This window comes from Cottoperca gobio, chromosome 4 (genome assembly GCF_900634415.1).
Source record: "Cottoperca gobio chromosome 4, fCotGob3.1, whole genome shotgun sequence".
NCBI classification, from domain to species: Eukaryota; Metazoa; Chordata; class Actinopteri; order Perciformes; family Bovichtidae; genus Cottoperca; species Cottoperca gobio.
Window position 1 is genome coordinate 7,120,956 of NC_041358.1, and position 21,881 is coordinate 7,142,836.

Here is a 21,881-nt window from a genome sequence, read left to right on the forward strand (position 1 = left end):
ATTTTCCCTAAACCGCCTTTTTTTTCTTTTTTTCTCCTGAGCATCACTGAACTCTTGTTTGTACAAAAAGACACCTAGACTGGATGCTGTAGACGAATATCTGTGTAGTTTTACATTTGTGATTGTGACTGAACTGGAGGGCGAGTTTTTCAAAGATCTTTTTTTTTTACCAATCAGAGAACTTGTTCTCGATGCAGACTCGTCTATGGACTACGTGGAATTCCCTTTGTCCCTCTGGCTGTGGTGTTGGATAACATGACACACCACATTTGGGATCAACAACACTTTTTTCTCCCTTTTTAAAATCAACAACAAACCGACAAGGACTTCCTCTGACATATATGCAATTTAAAATAAGATAGTTTTGTTTTTCCACATTTCTTTCCATGTTATTACCACTGACGAGCAAACATTTTCAACACATTTTAATTTTCATGTAATAGTCCAATATAAAGGAGAGGCTATTGTATTTCTGAATCCAAAACCATCTCTTAATTTTCTATGATATCCTTTATTTGTAACAAATTAAAAACTTGTATATTAATAAAAATGCATTTCAAGCAATGCACTGGCACAGTGTCCAATTCCACAGATCTTACACAGAAGGGAAATATACCAAGCTTTCACTTTTTGGAGAACTCATATGAAAGATATGATTGTTACAATGCAGACAGATTTAAATCATGCTTCAGAAAGTAAATAAGTATAACGGTAGTTGTGTCCATTTTGTAAGCAAAAGGATCTTGGACCTTGTGCATGCCCCATAAAAGGGAGATTTACAACTCGAGAACAGATTCTCCTTCACAAAAACCTCAAGCTGTTCCTGCTTTGTGTGTTTTCGTTTTTCCTGATTGCCACAACCTGAAATTTCCATCTTAAAAACCGGATATTTATGTTCAGGGAAATCCTCTCCTTAATATGGAGGGCCCCGGGGCCTCGTTTAACTCTGCGGCTGTCATACAAGGTGTTTCTTCTCCTTGGCCCCTCGTAACCTTCGCCGTCAACAAACACATGTCGACACTCGTCCTCGTACGGCGCACACGGGCCATAAAAGTGGGGTCGAATGAAACTGCAGCTGATGTCGTCGTGTTTCGATTTTTGAGGAAAAAGTGGTCGAAAGGTGCGGCCACATGAGCACATCGTCTGTGGAAATATGTTTTGGAGATGTTTATTGTTTACAACTCAGGAGAAGTTCAACACTGATTTACTTCTTTGTCATAAACTAAACTCCCTTCAAAAAGTTTAACGTTTAAATTTGCTTTGACGAGGGCAAAACCTTTTACACATTGAGAAACTTTGTCTACAACATATTCTAATTTTTTATATCCTTCTGTTAAATTCGGCATAAAAGTAAACGTTATTTCAGGACACTTTTATCTCATAAAAATGTTCTGTTTGCTTTTATCTCACCGCTGCAGCTAATTCTGTTCTTTGGCATCCATCATAAGTTATTCAATGTTTCAGCCTCCTGTTTCCATTTATTTCAAGTACTCTTAATTCAGTGCAGCTCTGAGATTCTGGTACTTTACTGGAATATTTCCATTTTTGAAGACTTTATATTGTGATTATGTACTTTACAGATTCAGACTTTACATGCAACACATGATAAGCTCACACTATAACCGTGTTGTTGAGTAAAAACCTTTTGTAAACTCTTATAAACAGCCTCGTTGTCGCTGGATGAGAGTGCGTTTTTGACTTTTTGTGGCGAGTTTTAGAGGGAATGAGGTCTGAGAATTTCTTCGACTTTGGCATGTAATCCTTCATTTGATCTGAAAGCAGGAAAATCCCCATGAAAGCATGAAGATTTGGGGAGCTTTCGTCATTTCATTATCTCCAATGTGGGAGGTTTTACTGCTGTGAATTTATTTAGAATATAGGACTTTTACCTGTAATGGAGCATATCTCCGCCTGCAGTTTTGCCATTTTAATTAAGTGAAGGATTGAAGGACTTCTTCCACTTGTTAAGGGTTCAGTTGTGTGTTTGAGCTGAGTGAGGGTCAGTTTAAGAAAGAGGTGCTTCGTTGACATCAGGGTTTTCCTGCCACATTAAAAAATGGATACTACTGTTTTCTTTCTAGCCGTTTTATTTTCTGCTGTTGGTTGTTTTCCTGATCACTGATCCCTGACTGTGGTGTCCAGTGTCAGACCCCTGTCCCCCTCTCCCCTGCCAGGCGCCCGGTCTCACCTTTCATGGCCAGGGCCTGGGCTGACCTGAAGTGATTCCAGATGTGGAGATCTTTTTGACCCTCCCACCCTTCACCCTCCTCCCCCTCTTGCTTTTCCTCCTCCCCCCTCCTTATTCGCCCCCAGGCCCCGGCCAGCCACTCCATCAGGGCTGACACCGTCCCCTCGGACAGCGTCTCTCCTCGCCTGAGCACATGACACACAAGGCAGCTCCCCCACCGCCGCTCCCCTCCTTCTTCTCCCTCGCCCTCACCCACCCACCCCCGTACTCAGCAACACATCTGGAGCTCATTACAGAGGAGACAGTAAGAGCGAGGGAGGGGCGGGGAGTCTGCGTGCAGAGTGTGTATGTGCAAGAGAGCGGGAAAGCGTTTCTTAACCCTTCTCCCTTAAAACATCCACCTTTTTTTTTTCTTCCTCTTTTCTTCTCTTTTCTTCTCTTTGTTTCTTTTCTTCTTAACTTCAGGCTTTTCTCGCCCCTCCCTCTCTGCATGCAGTGATCTTTGTCCTGCTGTCAGTAGTGCCACATGATCACAAATACTTTATTAATGAGTGGTTTTGGAAAAGAGCTCGGCACAAGAAAAAAAACTAAAAGAGAAAATCTCGGAGTGAAATACTGCACAGCTGTTAACAGTGTGTGGTTCGGGTGAACAACCAAAAGAATTTCCCGAGATGTGGACTTTCCACGCAAAGTCAAGTTGACTGAGAGGTTGCAGTGTTTGTGTGATTAAGTCACTATTATTACACACTTTTCATAAACACAGATGCAGGCTGGAATACACACTCAGTCTGATGCATTGTAAAGGAAACATAATTAACTTCAAACTGCCATCTCAAGGCTAATGCTGAGGACCATATGTACTGTACTCTACTCCCATCGCCAACCAATCGCTTGTTTCTTTTCTCCAGGAAGTGACTTCCCATAAAAAAAGATGGCTACTATTTCTGAAGGTAAACACATGATTTCACAATAGTGTAATGGCCTCAACAGTCATTAAATATTCTTAGAACCTGAAGACCACGTCAACTTCAAAGGATAGCTCTGGTTTATTACAACGTGGGGTTATTTTTGTAGTAAAATTGCAGCAACGATGTCCAACAGTTAGAGAAAACAGCCCAGAATCTCTCAGATTGGACATTTCTGCAGCACACAGTTGCCAGTGTTCAGTGCCAATGCAGGAATAGTGTGCACTTTATTTGGCAACACACAAAGTAAAGGCCTCTGTATGCTTTAAACAAAGTACATGTCCAATTGTCTCACTGCACCTGAAACCCCCTGACCGACTTCAGAATTTAGGGGTCGACTGTATGATGTTTGTTAGTTTCATTCTTCACACAGTCACTATTCATGGGAAAGACTGATTGCATTGTGTCGTGTACTCCATTTGTACGATTTAGGGCGTCAAAACGACAAAGACACAGAGGAGGAGGGTATGTTGTATGAACCAGTTTGTTTCAAGCATACTGAACCCTTAAGGGTGGTGGATGGATAACCCGAACCCTAAGCAAGAGAATGGAGTCTGCGTGCTTTTGCTGACCGAAAACGTTTTCTCTTTTAATTTTTTTTACCTAAACCATCACAAAGCTGCCATGTGCAGATATTCTAATAATCAACATTTAAAATCTTGGCAATGAATGTTATGTCATTACAACGCGGGTCATTTTAGCCATAATTTGTTTCAGTTATGGTAAAATTGTTACCAAGTTCATTTCTGAGATCTGGAAACACGGTGAAATCATTCAAAGTCTGACGGTTAGTCAGATTTATGAGGAGGTAAGATTGCAACTGAAATGCTACTAATAATCCCTCATTCCAGAGGAGAACGTTGTGTACACAACTACAATAAGTACCGTAGGGTTAGAGTTGAAGCAGGAAATCTCAAACAGACAGTTTGGATAATAATGGAGGTTTGTTTCCAACCTGTCCGATCGTCTGACTGCGTCTGTTTCTCAACCTGTCAGAGTTCTTCTCAGTGATGTTGCCAAGTTCCCAGGTGTTAACTATTACTTGGTGAGTACCATTGTATTATAACTGATAGAAATGATAGTGAAAGGTAATGTAATCATTCTGAATTATCCAATAGTGATTTGAGTTGATCAGGTTGATCTGGCATCTAGAACAAGCTAAGCTGTTTCTGCATACCACTCCACATGACACAGTCTTTTCAGAGTCAGAAGAACAGGCTGTCAGTAAAAGCCTAAATGTCACATGCTGTATTTTCCCATGCTGCATGTAACACAGTGACCAAGATAGTTTTTGTCTTGTAACTTAATTATGGTGAGATAAAAAGCTTCTGGCTCTTGTGAACGCTCTGGTTCTGGATGAATTAGCATTTTAATTCTCTCGACCCTGCTGAGGTCCAGCGGGGCAACGACCAAAACAACAATTATGGTGAGCGACGTGACGTGAGCTCCGAGAAATCGTCACTATATAATCATCGCCACAGTTTCATATTCCCTCATGGCACATGAACTATTTTAAGTATTTTGGAGGACTTTCTCAATCTCTTACAGGAAGTCCGGCCTCTTGCAGCAGAACATGTGCATGACCTGGGAAATCTGTACCAAGTCTCAGGAGCACAAATATTTACCGCCCGCAGGGAATATTACATTATTCCTCCAACAGGCCTTCTCGCTCGTCTGGGTTTTGTTCCTTTAAAACAGGCATTACTTTGCTCTAAAAGGCAGCAATGTCAGATTATAAGCAGAGCATGTTGAGTGCCCATCGTATGTACCAGCTGGTGTAAAGTGTGTGATACACTGTCAGAACATCAGGCTCCTTCAGCTCACGTAAGACACAAAGTGAGGGTCGGAGCTGCAAGTCCATCCCCTCCAACTGTACGGCTTCATATGAATTCCAACAGGAGACAATTTTGTCAAAAGATACGACCAACATCAACCAGACAACTGTGACTCTCACTCACCAGGACAGTAAAGCTGATGGCAGCATGAGAAGTGTCCATGTGTAACCTTTATCAGCTGTCTTACTCCCTCTGCTGGATGCTGACGGGCCACACAGCTGCAGGTCAGGAGGAGCTGTTGACCACCAGGGAGTGGAAAGTGTCAAAAAAAGTGTTCCTCAACTAATGACAAACTAATCTTGTCAATCTTCTGCCTACAAATGTTTTCTGAGCAAATGATTTTCTTGAAAGAAATTGTGAAAATGGCCACATTTGAGCCATTTTGATCAGAAATGAACTTGTCACAAAAATGGTCTACAAATGCGTCGTGAAAGAAGAACGGACGTCAGGTAGCTAAACTACAGTCAAGAACTAGATCTTATAAGATACTTGAAACAAGTTGACCAAATAATCTCACCACAAGCCATTCAGGGGCTTTCCATCATAACACACTTCTTCCTCAGCGGATGGAGTCTCCCAGTTGTTGTAGAATTGACGAGTTCATTTCAAGTTAAACACATTGAATTCCTCTCACTGCCCTGTGGACAATAAGATTCAAGACTCAATTACAGACAAAAATGGACTTGTGCAATTTATTACTGAATATAACTTTAGAGTACCATATATGCATGCATACTTCATGAGAATATTTTCTAAACCCCTTATCTAACTATGAGAGAAATGTTTTCACTTCATTTACAAACTTCCATGTAAGGTGTTCAGAAACGTTAAGGGCTGGGCAACATAATACAATCCCAATGTTTAATATCAAAACAATACTGTATCCCTACTCTGCCTTACTTTGAGGATTATAAACATATTTCTGTACAAATATTACTCCTGTTTTATTCCAGAGAAGCCGAAAAGATTCTAAAACTTAGAGTAAAATTGGTCAAATGATGATATGAATAGGTAAATATCTGATTAAACAAGTGAATTACAACGTTTAAGGACACTTTTCATGCCATACAAACAGTATTGAGGTTTGATTTAATTATCTGTCAGTGAAAACCTACCAATAAAAAGTTGAAAGATTAAAAGCTTCTCAGCTAATCTCGCTGATCTAAACTGCAGAGAGTTCTTTAATGTACTTTTGTTCTATGATGAAATCTTTATGTTTGTCTGTGCTGCTGACTGAGGCCGAGAGGAGAAAACTACAAACTCCATCTGTCGTGGCGTTTTCTCTAATGGGCTCCATGCCGGCCAGTTGGAGATGATTATTTGGAGAAACACGACACTGGGCTTAGATCAAATCAGCCACATGTGGGCACATGTTACAGGTCTGGGCATGCATGTGGACGTCCGAAAACACAGGATACAGAAATGTGTGTGTGTATGTGAAAAAGAGTAAAAAAGAGGGATACAGTTTATGTGCCTTTTGATCAGTGCCTAAACTTGAGGCTATGAGGAATGTTTCTTTTTCTCCTTTGAAGGCAGTTTGAGTTTTCTGTAATAGTTTTGGTTCAGCTGGGGCTTGTGTGTGTGTGTGTGTGTGTGTGTGTGTGTGTGTGTGTGTGTGTGTGTGTGTGTGCGTGTGCGTGTGCGTGTGCGTGTGTAGTGTGTGCGTGTGTGTGTGTGTGTGTGTGTGTGTGTGCGTGTGTGTGTGTGTGCGTGTGCGTGTGTGTGTGTGTGTGTGTGTGTGTGTGTGTGCGTGTGCGTGTGTGTGTGTGTGTGCATGTAGCAAATGGGGGCGAGCTCTGAAATGAATATCATTGTCACATCTCGTGCCAGAGCAAATTCCCTGTCCAAAACGAACAATTTTGGAGCCAACGCCTGCCGTTGGAAAATCTGCCTTCAATTTTCCTTCACTGGTGGCTGTGCATGCGCTAACCCCTCCGACTCTTTTTCTCTCATTCACACACACACACACTGAGAAGACCAGAGGTCGAGCTTTCTCCCTCTCACACACACACACACACACACACACACACACACACACACACACACACACACACACACACACACACACACACACACACACACACACACACACACAGACTCTAACTTGCAGATCTAGTTGGCCTGCAGCAAGTGGACCCCACAGTTTATTTTTTTTCTCAATTATCCATTTAGTGTAAGTGGCAGGCGCCTGATGGGCTCCACGGCGAGAGGAAATGTTTGCATTGTCCTCATTTAACAATGGCGTTTAAGCTAATACCTGATTAGCGAGAGTGAGTCACCACTGAGAAATATATTTCTGAGACAGCTGGCTGTGACGCTGATCTGTCTCTTTGTTTTTCTAATTCCAGTAATCGCCTCTTACCATCACAACCTCCACAGACTCACTGAGACTGTTTACAAAAAGAAACACTTTAATTAGCTGTTGGAGTGTGTTTTTTATACAGACACAACTTCTGTATCTGTTCTCATGAATTCTGAGCACTGAGCCTTGGCTGGAATTTTTGAATGCGCTTGATTGAGATCCAGGTTGTAATATATTTGCAGATGTGTGTGGACATGGTCAGTGTTAGAGAACCATGCGGTGGAATTAATGGAGAGTGTGATTAACATACAAAAAGAAACTGATGTTAGATGCTTTTTTGTTTGTTTGATAATTATATTCTTCCCCAGGGCGGCAGGCAGTCCCCCCATTGATCTCATCCCCAAATACCAAACAGCGAAAAAGTCTGGATTTGTTTGCTATTTGACAGTTTGATTATATATCCTTTGAGAGGTCTTAATCTCCAAATCGTACTTAGTGTATTAGTTGCATGGTAGTGGAAAGGATCAAAGAAACAAAACAATTCTTCCAACAAGTTTATTTCCCATGTCTGAATGCTACTTCAAAGCCTTCTCCTCACTAAGGTTGTCACTTTTCATCTGAAAAGCAAACCACCATTCAAAGGTACCAACATCTAAAGTCACAGTATAAGCACAACAGGTCATTTCTTGCACTCCTTCACTTTGATCTATTGCCTGACCTGTCAGCCTCTATACAGATCAGACTGTTGTTCTCTTGACACTGTCCTCTTAAGAAGAACAACATCAGTTGCTTTATTAAGTTTACCAAATAAATATGTGTTTATGTTCAAGTGAAAAAGCTGTAATAATTATTACATAAGCAAAGGAGGAGCATAAGCCAGGTTTCTATAAAGAGGCACTCCACAGGGAGGTGGTATCACAGGAGAACCCTGTTTGAATCCATTACTAAATCTGAGTCACAAAAGAATTCCCAACACAAGATCTACTTTCTTTTGGTTTCTGGAGCTTTCAACCACACCTCGTGGCCTTCCTGAGGTGTTGTTGCCAAGGAGGTGGTTTAGTTGTTATAATATATATGAAAAGTCAGTCGTGGAATAACAAGTGGTCGTATATGAGGGGAGATTGTAACCACTGTCTTTGTCTCGGATGTGAGTGCCTCTGTGATCTTTCTCTGAACCTTCAAACTCAATTAATCTGACGTCACCACTTAGTTTATTAATCGAGTAAAGCAGCGGACGCAGCTCGAGTGCACTGAACCATGTCATATTCACAATGTGATGTTAGTTCACGATTAGGCTGGTTTGAGTTTGAATTAATTTGAACTTGAATCATTTATTTATTCACTCTTGTACATTTCATTGAGTCTTACAATATTTGGATTGGCCGGTAACATACATACATCTTTGTACGTTTTGTATCGTAAAACTCTCCCAGGTTTAAAAAATCCCCCGAATTACGAGAAAATGTCAATGACATCACCTCAGTTACACCCTGCAGTTCCTGAACCGACAATCTGTACTTCTAGAAAGGGTCCTCCGTATGATCCAGACTCTGTTCACGCTTTGCTGCACGAGCACAGGAAAGCACCGATGATTCCAGTGCACACATACAGCATGATAAACTAAACCCAGCCTCCAATTCAGCCAAGCAGCCATCAAAAGCTCTGATGCTGCAGTTTCCAGAATGTGTCTGTTCTGATCTGCTGTTATTACAAGTTTCCATAACAGAGACCAACTCTGCGGAGCAGAAAGCCGAATCTGAATTGAAACAATGCCATGATAATACATTATGATCGGCGACTTATCATTAAACATCGTCCAAGTATCTTTAGTTGGACGATGTTTAATGCTTCTCGGCTCTGCAGTTCTTTATCTGAGGAATTCTGTTTTTCTTTTGACTCATCAGTCTGAACGGGTCTCATGAAATCGCCTCATTTCCCCTGAGGAACAACTCGTCTTCATTTTTATTTTCCCCTCTGCGCTCATTATGTGTGTTATTTGACTATTGTGCTGTGGAGGATCTTTTCTTTCACGGCCAGACAGGCAGCCTGCCCTGCAAACACATGTTAAAACTACAGAAACAGCAGGAATGATGGGAGTGGGAGAAAATGAGGTGACGACAAATGGAGAGCAAATCCTTTTAGAGAAACATAGTGATTCATCAAAAAACAACTCTGACCTACTGCAGAGGCCTTCGGTTTATTTTAGAAATGTACTTTATCTCATGGCAGCTACTGTAAGTCCAGTTCATCTTTAGCATGCAGAAACCAGTTTCTTGAGTCATGACCTGCAAAAAGTGACATTTCTTCAACAGACCTACAATAAAGACATTTTCTAACAAACAGCAACATTACTAACCCACTAACTGCAAACACATTGTTGTAGGATATAAGGGTTGTTCCTGTCCTACCTAGAGTCAGATGAGAATGATTGTATCATGTATGTGCATCCAGACAGAAAGAAGTCAGGGTGAGACACTTTTAGCTTAGCTTGGGACACAAAGTAGAAGCACATTTTGTAGCCTAGCTGCATCAAAGGTTAAAGAAGACGAAGCAAACTTGCTAACACCCCTAGAGTTAGCATATTAGCAACTACCAGATGTTCATACTGAATGCTGACTTTTAGCATGTAACATTGAGCTAAGGTTTGGCAGTGTGTAACACTTAGCAATAAGTCGCTAATGTTTACAATGCAAAGTTAATGCTGCATGTATGCCATGTTGGCTGAATAGGAAACCTTGTAGTCAAATAAACATAAATACATTTTGAAGTAGCAGTTTTTCATCACGGATCACAGTTTGCCCTCTTGTTGTCCTGGGGTCATTCTGACCCCAAAATAAATCTTTTGCCGTCGAAATATGTTTTTTATTAATCAAATGGTCCAAAAATAATGGGGGTTGTTCGATACTATGCTCTTATCGATTTAATTTAATAACTTCTGTTGTCCTCTGGGGTCAAAAAGACCCCGCAGCACAAAGTGGTGCAATGGGGCAAATTGTCACACAACAGATGCTTTCCAACAGATGAACACCCCCCCTCCTCCTCCTCACGGCGCACTCACATACATACACACACACACACGAACACACACACACACACACACACACACACACACACCCACACACAAATACACACACACTCACACACACACGCACACACACACACACACACACTCACACACACTCACACACACACGCACACACACGCATTCCCACACACACATGCACACACACTCACACACACACGCACACACACACACACACTCACACACACTCACACACACACGCACACACACACACACACACATACACACACACACACACACACACACACACACACACATGATGACGAGGGTCAAGCAATGTTCAAGAGAACAAAAAACATAAACAAAAGACTAACGGGCCTTTTCTCACAGAGTTTGGTGCAGTTCACATTTTAGTCTGAGAGACACGAGCAGCACAATGAGGAGGCAGAAGCGCTTTACTGTACAAGAGGCTCATGAGCTAATTTTGAATTTTGAGGAATGATCAGGAGGACAATGCTGAATATAATGAGGAGGAAGAATCTGAGGAAGAGGACCCAGCTGAGATAGAAGAATATTTCCAGTCAAAGGATGAAACATTGATCTGGTCTTCCATCCCTCCCAGTGACGGACGACGCATGTTGACAGCAGAGAGAGACAAGCTACCATGTCCAACCGCATATGCCAGGTCTCGTATTGATGACATAAAGTCCACTTTTGACCTGTTTCTGCCCGAGCCTATTGAATAGGCGGTGCTGAACATGACAAACAAGGAGGGGCGACGTGTCGATGGCAAGTGGAGAAAGATGGATCGAGTGGACCTGTAGGCATATGAGGGTATGTTGATTCTCGCTAGCGTGTATCGATCCAGTAAAAAAGCTAGTTTATGGCATGCCGAGTCTGGTCGGGCAATTTTCCGTGCTACCATGACACTCAACATGTTTCATAAAATCTCAAGAGTGATTCAATTTGATGATAAAGACACAAGAGAAGATGGCCGTGCACGAGACAAACTTACTCCCATTTGAGACGTATGGGACACGTGGGTTTCTCTCCTGCCGTTGATGTACGACCCAGGCACTGATGTGACTGTGGATGCGATGCCAGGTCCAGCTACGCATAGAACATGCAGGTATACACTGTCAAACCTGCTGGTGCGCAGTCAGAAAAGAATGAGGGCATGCGAGTTGTCTTTGATATGACAGAAGGTCTCCAGGGTAAAACGATCACCTGTGACAACTTCTTTACTTCACAAGCTCTTGATCTGGAGCTGCAGAAGGAAAGCTGTACATGGTGGGAACAGTACGGAGGAATAAGCCTCAGTCCCCCTGCACTGGTGTCACGGTTCTCATCCAAGTTTGCCTTCACCGAGACCCATGCTCCGGTGTCCTATCCCCCAAAAAACTGAAAAATGTTCTTGTGATGCGCACTCTGCATCGGGATGCTGCTGTGAGCAACAGGGATAACAAAAGGCCAAAAATGCAATGCATACATCTGCAAAGATCACGCCATTACTACCTGCCCCACTGAGGGCACATTCACTGCTTTTATTCTGAAAAGTTAGTTTTTAAAAGTGTAATGTTTTGGAAATGAATGTGAATGTTTTATATTAGTTGGAGTAAAGTTGAAGTGATAATTTACACTTTATGCTTTTTAAACAGTCAAACCAGACGGGGTCATTTTTGACCCCAGAGGACAACAGGTGTGATCATTTGATGCTATTAAGAAAATTGAAGTGTTTTAAAAACAGCATCCTAACTCAACTTTGACATATACCAGTCTGTGATGATCCATCAACACACGTGACTCTGATCGTTAACTATAGTCACAATAATTGATGATTTAATTTATGTTTACTCAAAACAAAAGGTAAAAGTTCATGTAAATAAGGTCTTATTGGCCTTAAATTCCAAATGGAATAAATAAATGGGGTTAATGTGTTTGAATGAAGTTGGCATTAAAGGTGTCACACAGAATTGGGTGAAGTTTCCACTTTATATTCTTTAAATAACAGTGAAGTCAGACGGGGTCCCCAGAGGACAACAGGTGTGATTATGTGTTGCCATTCAAAAAATGTAAATGATTCAAAAACAGCATCTATACTAAACGTTGACATATACCAGTCTGTGATAAGACAAATAGTCGCAATAATATATAGTCAACTAAATTCATTGTTTCAATTATTTTTGAACTCCAACAAATGGTATACTTTCACGTAAATAAGGTCTATTGGCCCTAAATTCCAAAACAAAGGAAAACATGTGTGTTAATGGGTTGGACTGAAGTAACACTAGAGGTGTTGCACTGAATTGATTGACAATTTATACTATATGCTTTAAATAACAGTCAAACCAGGCGGGGTCATTTTTGACCCCAGAGGACCAAAGGTGTCAGGCAATCGGGAGGACGTTACGATGGTTAACAAAGGAAATGCAGCTTATAGCTCCATAAAAAGGTAAACAAGACTTCTAGATGTGCACATGCTGAATTATTAGCTTGTGAGGTTCAGCAAAAGTACACATGTATAATAGTAGCAAACATTTAGTATGTAACATTTAGCAATTTGTTGCATGTGGTTTATATTGCATAATGTTATGACTCGGGAGTACCTTACTCCAGGTGTTTAAACCCTGTATGACACTAGAGAAATGGAAATGGGGCAGTTTTTAGTTTCTTAACAACTTTAACCTGTTACAAAGAAGCAAAGCAGGGGTTATATAACTTCTTTTAAAATTGCTGTGTCCATTGTATTAGTGTTCAGGTGTGCCCTCTGTTCAATCTTCTATCAATAATGCAAATAAGTGCCATAATGTACGATCATTTGACCATTTTGTGATTACATAACTTACAGTAGACAGCCCAAACTAAAACCAACTACTTACAGTAAGCAGTTGGTTTTAGTTTAGTCAAAGGGGGAGTTGAGGTTCAAGTGATTTGTTTTGTTACTTTAGAAAATGTTTGAATCCGAAGTTCATTTTGAGTGGCGTTTTGTATACTTTCTAATTAGTCATCATTGAACCTTCATCTCAAGAACAGCCTCGTCAATCACATCAACACTCAATAGTGAGTAACTCAACAAACAGACTGCAAAAGTACACATTAAAAATACCTTTTTTTGGGACATGTGTAACGTGTGTGGTAGGCCGGAGACAGGCGGGGTGTATCTGTCAGTGATGAAGGTTTTGATATGTACATCAGCTCTGGGTGCAGGAATGAGCTAATATTAACAGTCAGCTGAAATGTCCTGACTTCAGCCGGCACATCAAGCACAATTATGACAAATTCAAACAAACACAGCAGGAAACTGAAGAGAGGGCTGCGTATTTTCTACAGCAGAGTAATCAGCGCAAATATTCCTAAACGTAACGTCACTCATCAACATATCTACACACCCACAGTCAGTACACACAACATTTTGATCCAAGGGGAGCCGTACTCACACAAATATGCAGACCCATCGATTTCCTCTTAAATAGCTTAAGAGCTTAGAACATCTCGTTTAACATTATGACTTATATAGTCTGTAGCTGCCTGTTTACTTAGTGTAGCTATGTGATGATCATTCACCAAGAAATACTTCCAACACATAACTCGTTGTTGTTTTAACATTTCTGTGTACGTACAGAGCCAGGCTAGCTAATTCATCCTACTTCTGGCCTGTATGCTAAGCTAAGATAACAGGCATGCGATTGATACCAAACTGAACATTTCACTCTCAGAAAGAAATTAAATAAGTGTGAACTATGACTTGGCTTGGGAACCGGATGGTCATAGGTTCAAGTCCCCGAACAGACCAATTATGGAGTGTGGACTCGTCACATCCTGGCACTGCCGAGGTGTCCTTGGGCAAGGCACTGGACCCCCACACTGGGTTAAATGCAAAATCTAAATTTCACTGTGTGTGCTGTGCTGTTTACATGTGTGTGACCATTAAAAGATTTCCATTTTTGGAGTTTGGGCAGGTTATTTGCTGATACACACACACACACACACACACACACACACACACACACACACACACACACACACACACACACACACACGCAGCACTTTGCATGACAACAAGTGAAACACTACTAAGGGATGTCGTTCAGCATTTGGCCACCAGGTGACATAAAAGCAATTTTTGGCACAGGCTCATGACTTTGGAGGAACTGTGTGGGAGAACTAAGGAGTGATGAAATGAAAGCTAAACATATCAAATAAGCAAATGGAGGATGATGTGAGGTGAAGACGTGAGCACCAACATACAGAGATAGATTATTATGAGCATTATGTCATTAGGAGGGAGCTCTGGAGGTTAACAGAAAAATAAAATAAGGTATAGGAGTATACAGTAGGATACAATAGAAATGGTCAACAAGTACAAGAACCTCTAACTGTAAGCACTTTAGCACTATTTATTTCACCACTCTGATGTCATTGCTATCTTCTTGCACAATGAATTTGAATGTATGTTTATTTGATAGGGACGATGCAATTTAAGATGATTCCAATACCGAGCATGGAACTGCTACACAGAGAGTTTATAGGTATTTCTGATTTGCCTCTCTTGTCCTAGATGGGCTTTTTACATGTGCAGTGCAGTTAAAAATAAATATAGATATGTATATATCAATTTCATAAAACCATATTACAACTTTTGCTCATCAACTTGTGCAGCCATCCCCTAAAACAGTCTCCTTTTTAAAGGGCCATGTTTGTGTAATTGTACAATGTAAATCGCTGAACCCTCCACATTCCCACAAACACACAGAGGAGATTCCCCCACCGTACCCTACATGATAACTTTAATGATTATTACTCTCCACCTTGTGTGTGAGATTTGATCTCCCTATTTGTTTACATCAGACCGTGCCTACTGTTAACACGTTTAATTCCACAGACTCATCTCTCACATGATTGTGAGCTAAAACGAGTGCACGGGCTTGCTCCGCATCACGAGGCTTTTCTTTGATGTTTGGGTACACCGCACCGCTGGGGGGGGGGGGGGGGGTTAGCATCTGACGCGTGAAAATCCAGTCTGTAGTTTATTGGGTCGCAGGTGGGGGGGTGGGGGGTCCCTGTCTGCTACCAACCAATGAGCTGAAACGGGAGCATCGGCGGTGCGTCTGAGTGGAGCTGCAGCATCTCTCTGACTCCAGAGTCCAGGGTCATAATCGCGGATGCTGGCGGATGGATCCGGACTCTAAGCGTTATATGACGGATGGTTAATTTAAGGATGCCGGTGATCCGGTGATTTGCCTGAAGCATCCCGTCGACGTGATTAGATGAAAATGGAGAGGGGACTGCTGCTGTCACCGCCACACACAACACTAGTCAGGGACTGAGAGGTAATCCACTGTGTGCTGCAATAGCGTGTAACGGAAGTGGTATTACATATTGCTTTATGTGAATATATGTGAACAATGTGTTGCTTTTTATTGCACCAGACTTATACAGTTTATAGTTCCAGCAGGCTCACTGTGTTATTGGAGTTAATTATAAACCAGGATCCAGAGTGTCGATGTTGTCAGAGGGTGACAGCTGTCTGTCTGCTGCTCTGAGCCAACAACTGTTTCCTGCTCAGTATTGATGTATTGATTTGTGAGCTGTGTGACACCCAGCATGCCCAGTGTGTGTGTGTGTGTGTGTGTGTGTGTGTGTATGTGTGTGTGTGTGTGTGTGTGTGTGTGTGTGTGACAAGTTCTGCCTGTTTGTGTGTGTTTAAAATGAGCATACTGTTTGTTATGAATGATTAGCTATCCAGCAAGTTCTAAGTAAGTCGATTTGTCAAACGGTAGTGAATGAATGGAGGCCGGCAGCTACCTGGATGATGGGCGGGGGGAAACACATTCATGAATTTGAAATGTGGTGCTTTGTGATATGTACCTTAAATCCACGTCTTTGCTTCATTCTAATAGATTTAAAGTATTAGTATGAGGTTGTGGTTGTATGCAAATCCCATTATAGTGTGTTGGTTTATTCTTACTAGGAAAATAAGAGGCAGAGCTCTGAAGCAAACAGATCTATTGACAGATCATCAGATCTGACACAGTGGGACCTCAGACTTTGTCCAAACAAAGCTTTTTCTCTCTGTTTTAGCCTCTAAACCGAAAATGGTGACCTACTGTAAGTCTGCTCAGACACTGTTGGAGTTATGTTGCATGAAGACGAAGATATTTTGCCATTTTCCTTTTGTTATGGCATTTCGTTGTGGATGAAGATCTTTGTGAAAACATTCTGAATTTAGTCAGTTTAGCATTCCAAGTGATATTAGCTTTGTGTTAAAGCAATGCAAGGGGCTGCAATGCATTGGTGGTGGTGGTGGGGGGGTTGCGGGGGATGTTGCTTCAGGCACATGTGAAACATTGATATAGTTTGAGTAACAGATCTGTGAATTTGAAGGCTTATCAGATGCAACACTCAGTAACTTTTTTTGCTGTGCTCGAGGTAAGCAGTAGAAATCTGGTGTTCTACCAGGAATGTGCCTTTGCACTTATTTGATTGGCCACTGAAGTTTTTTGCTGTATGACGTCACAGCAAAGGTTGAGGCAGGTTCAACTTTTTTATCGGACGACCCTGCATTTTTATGGGGGGGGTGCTGAACTGGCCTCATTTTTGCTTTTTTCCCCCACGTAATAATTCCGTACTTGCCTTCAGGTCATCATCAGCCACTAATTAACACATCACGTGAAGTTGACCAATGACAACGCCTGTGCAGGATATTAACTCAATATTAACTCAATATTAACTCAATATTAACGCTTAGCTGTGGTCTGTTGGTGTGTGAGCAGAGGTTCAGTCCAGCTTGTTGAACACTAACTAGAAATATAAAACCAGACTTCACACTGGCATCTACTTGTCTATTCTATGTTTCACTTATCGTAGACAAGCAGATGCTATTTTCTGCTTCTGATTTCAAATCATAGGCAATGACCACATTTCACAAGACTTTTCAAATATTGTTATTATCATCAAGTTACTACTACTACTACTAGAGTCAAAAGTCATGAAGTATACTTACTCCAGTACAGATTCAAGGTTCTGTTACTTCACTTGCTTCTTATTCATTTCATTCGTGTTTTTATTTCTTTACTTTCTCAACTGATTTGAAAATCCCCCAAACTGGAGACACAATGTTATCACTTACCACTATATTGACTTTGAGTAAGTGTTGCATACATTTAGCTGGTTGTTTGTGTATGTATGCTGCAAACACAAACATAGCACTGGGGGTTTTAAGATGTAAAAAAAAGAAAAGAAAATACCACCGAATATCAAATCACCAAATATGGAGATTCATGCTTTTCAATGGACAGCAGTCATGAATGCAATACTTGCAGTGAAGTGTTTTAAGGAGGTTATTGTTAATATTTGAGCCAAAACATCACACTGACTTATTGATTATGTTTGTAAAAGTGGTGTTTAGTAATATGAGCCTTGGATGGGGGGGGGGGGGGGGGGGGGGGGGGGGAGTCTGATGCTTATTAATAATAAATGCAGTTGACTGCTGACTAGGTTTTAGTGAAAACATCTGCATGACAATAATTATGGCTACATGCTCTCAATGAACCAAACAAAGCTTTGTGTTTGGAGGTAAACGTTGCCACAGATTTTGAAATCATCACTTTTCTGTTAGATTAGCGTTACAGCACTGTGATGCTTCCTGGATGGATTTTGGCCTCACTGTTGAAACATGTTTCATCATTCCTGCTCTCTCGGCTCTTGACCTTGTAAAGACACACTGCACATTCTGAGATACTCATTGATGCAGAAATGACCGACTTAATAAGACAATTACACCCCTCCCAACAGACACAGGCCCTGGACATAATCAGAGTGATGAGGTCTGTACAGAGGGTGAAGAAAGATTTAGAAACCACATCTAAATCTCATGCTGGATGGTGAATAACATAAAGTCCAGGGAAGATTATGTAAAAAAGCACCTGCCTTTATCAGCCTGAACTGCAGTTTAATTGCAGCAGACAAAGTTTTTGTAACCTGACATGTCAGATATTGTAGATTCTCTCAATTACTAAAATATGTTTCTGATGTTGGGATCAAACCTTTTGTGTGAAATATAATAACTTTTAGAAATGTTGGACTCCATCAGAATCCTTCTCTCATCTCCTGTTATCCTTTGTTATTAACTGATCAGAGAACAGCTGTGTTGGTAATCATGAGAGTGATCCCAGGACTTCTGGGTCAGGAAGTTAGAAAAATGTAAACATTTAAAGTGGCAATAGATACATTTTTTGCTTTAACTTATGAAGTAAATGTTGATTGCACAGTAATGGCTGTATAATAACAACACCATTAGCGTTTAGATGGGTTTTCTGTAAGCCTCTAAGGTCTACCACCTGGGACGATCTTCCGGGACAATGAAGACTCGATTTACAGCACAAAGCTGTGGAAAACACAATGCAGTGTGTCCTGTGCAGTATTGGGAATGAATTACAACATAATATATTTGAAAACATATATTTATTGAATAATCGCTAAGTTCTTTGCTAGAAGCAGGCTCTAAGGGAAATGGAGAGCAATCCTGTTGTGCAGCGGCAACGATAATACCACTTGGAAACACTACGGGGGAAAGTTGAAAAGTTATCTATTGCCATTTTAAGGCAGATTGTACTAGTGACATTTTGAATTCCTGATTGTGGAGTTTAGCAGGTGTCCCACTCGGGCCACCCAAGTCAAATCAAATCAAATCAAATTTATTTGTATAGCCCAATATCACAAATTATACATTTGTCTCAGTGTGCTTTACAGACTGTACAGGTTATGACACCCTCTGTCCTTAGACCCTCGCATCAGCACAAGGAAAAACTTCCTAAAAGAAACCCCATAATTAAAGGGGGAACAATGGAAGAAACCTCAGGGAGAGCAACTGAGGAGGGATCCCTCTCCCAGGACGGACAGACGTGCAATAGATGTCGTGTGTACAGGATAAACAACATAGTACAAATACAACATTTGACAGAAATTATGTTGTGTTGAAAAAAAAAGAGAAAGTTTGGATGAATCCAGGAAAATGTCAAAAAGGCTTCCCGGTGTCCAGCAGGACCAGGTCAGCAGGCACTGTCACGATTCATGATCCTGACGTAAACTTTATCAGTGGCAACCTGCCACATGAGAGACAGACACTCCGGGATGATGCCCCGGATGATGAGTTAGTAACATACATTTACATAAATGCATACAGATAGAGAGGGAGAAGAAGAGAGAGGGAGGGGAGGAGAGAGGAAGAGAAGGAAGAGAGCAGGGAGGTGTCCCCTCGGCAGTCTAAGCCTATAGCAGCATAACTAGGGGCTGATCCAGGGCAAACCTGAGCCAGCCCTAAAAAGGAAAGTCTTTAGCCTACTCTTAAATGTGGAGAGGGTGTCTGCCTCCCGAACACAAACTGGAAGCTGGTTCCACTGGAGAGGAGCTTGATAGCTGAAGTAAAAAATGTGTATTTGAAAAGTTGTTTGATGTTAAAGAAGGTGTGGTAACCCTTTTTTTGGATATGCACAAATATCGTAACAGCGTTGACGGAAGCTGTGTTGAATACGTCTAATAAATCCGCCACCGGTGGAAAATATTGACAAATAAATGTTACATTTGAATTTGTATGCATGGCTGCATGTAAGCATGAATATCAGTGGCCATGAGACAACTTAGTAAGAATATTGTCTTTTTCTTAATAAGGGCAAAACACACAATATTTTGTGCATGTGAACGTAGTCAGTTAAATCTGTAGAAGCCACTTGCATTGATGCCATTTTGTTTTCGGGATGCAGACACGTGGGTGCTCCAGATTTCGCCTGTTAAACAACATTTTGTTGGCTTTGACATCTTTGAACACCTGCTTGACTATATAATCAAGTTATCACTAGTCTGCTGTTTCCTGTACATCTATATCAGTGTATGTGCTAATTGGTTACTTGTGTCGTATTGCTGAAGTTGATGTCAAACAGTAGTTTAGCTGCCAGCTGATGTCTCTACTTTCTGTTAGCTGTTTCAGTCTTTTTGTTTGGTGAGGCTCAGTTAGAGGTTGTCAACTGTGCTTTCCTTCTACAGACAAGTCTAGATTTATCTGAGTGTGAAAAACTTTAAGTGCAGCTTTATAGTCTGAAAGTATGAGGTTTAGGTGATGGAGGTTTGGGAGTGAAGACGGTGTCAGAGCTGATCTGGTGACAGCTGCCTAAACAGAGGAGGAAAAGGAGGAAGTTAGTGAGGGAGGAACCAAGGTATGGAAGGTGACCTGGGAAGAGAGGAGGAACGGTGGAGGAAAGGTGTGATCAGGATGGTTACAGGATGTAAGTTACTGTCAGCAGACTCCCCCTCTTCTACCACATTGCACATCTGTCTCCTCACTGTTTTTCTTCTTCTCTTACTGTAACTCCCTCCTCCTTCACTCAGCCAGGGACTTGAGAGGACGGCCTCGCCTCAAACCAAAATTACAACCTTCTAACATCACTCCTCTTGGTTAACTTTGGGATGAACTCAGTGTGTCATAACATCCAGCTGTCACATATGACGGATTCTAAATCCAGAACAAACTGATCATTAGAGCCAGTCTCAGGTTATCTGTTCACAACTGCTGTGCTGAAAATAAATATGTTTATGTATATGTGGATAGCACCAAGTGCTTTTGCTAATAGAAAACCAAAAAGGTTGAGTTGATAAGAGTTGTACCATGCAGTGGAAATGAGATATATGTGACAGCTCTTAATCAGCGCACTGGTTCCTAACTTTAAAAAAGAAAAGCAATGTTTACTCGCAAGTCACAGGTTGCAGAAGTCTAAGAGTTGCAAGCGGTTCAACCAACAAGGGATGTTCCCTTCTCAGTTTGTCCTTAGGGTATAATTACGTTTTTCAGAAATTAGAATGTTAGAGACAAGTGAACAAAAAGCAAACAAGCATCATTTATTTATTTATTTTCCTTCCTATTTTGTTAAACATCTCGTGATCCTTGCAACGTTTACCTTGCAATCCCTTTAGGGGGATTATTTCCCTCAGGTTGTCGCCAGTGTCTCAGACTATATACTCAGCATGCACAAAGTTGAAAACAAACTAATAAACATCTAAAACTCCAAGTGAACTGAGCCGTGAATCATAGAGTGAACGGTTGTTGTTTTGGTTGATTGCATAACGTGTTTGGCTCAGCAGAGGGGAGCCTTACAGTCCAAACCCAGATGCTCTGTCTCCTCCCCTGCTCAGACCTGCAGGACTGCAGGCCGGCTCAGCCTCCCATAACACCTCAACACTGCTGCATGTGTGGAATGTGAGGCAGGTATGTGAGGACACCCGGTTGACAGAGAGAAAGTATAGAGAAAGGGAGGGAGAGAGATTCCTCAAATTTTAACACAGGCCAACAGTGCATGTGTCTGCAGACTACAGGTAACACAAAGTCCTGAAACTGGAATGAACTTTATCAAAAGCTTTTCTCCCCCATGCTGCAGGTTTTCAGAAATATCCAGTATTTAAAGGGCGTATACAAAAGCAGCAGGTTTGTAGAGGAGTTTATGTGCTGAACATAATTTACATACTCAGCTCAGTTTGTTCGGTTAATATCTGACATTGGCATGTGGGCACACGATGATAC

The 21,881-nt window shown here is 41.4% G+C and overlaps 1 protein-coding gene across 1 annotated transcript in view; it reads left to right on the forward strand.

The window, feature by feature from the left end:
* The first annotated feature begins 15,512 nt into the window (after positions 1 to 15,512).
* Positions 15,513 to 21,881, forward strand: part of pde4dip (phosphodiesterase 4D interacting protein) — a 102,198-nt gene continuing 95,829 nt past the window's right edge. Inside the window, exon 1 of the mRNA XM_029429097.1 lies at positions 15,513 to 15,642. The gene's annotated coding sequence lies outside the window, so the exon portion shown is untranslated. The remainder of the gene's footprint in view (positions 15,643 to 21,881) is intronic.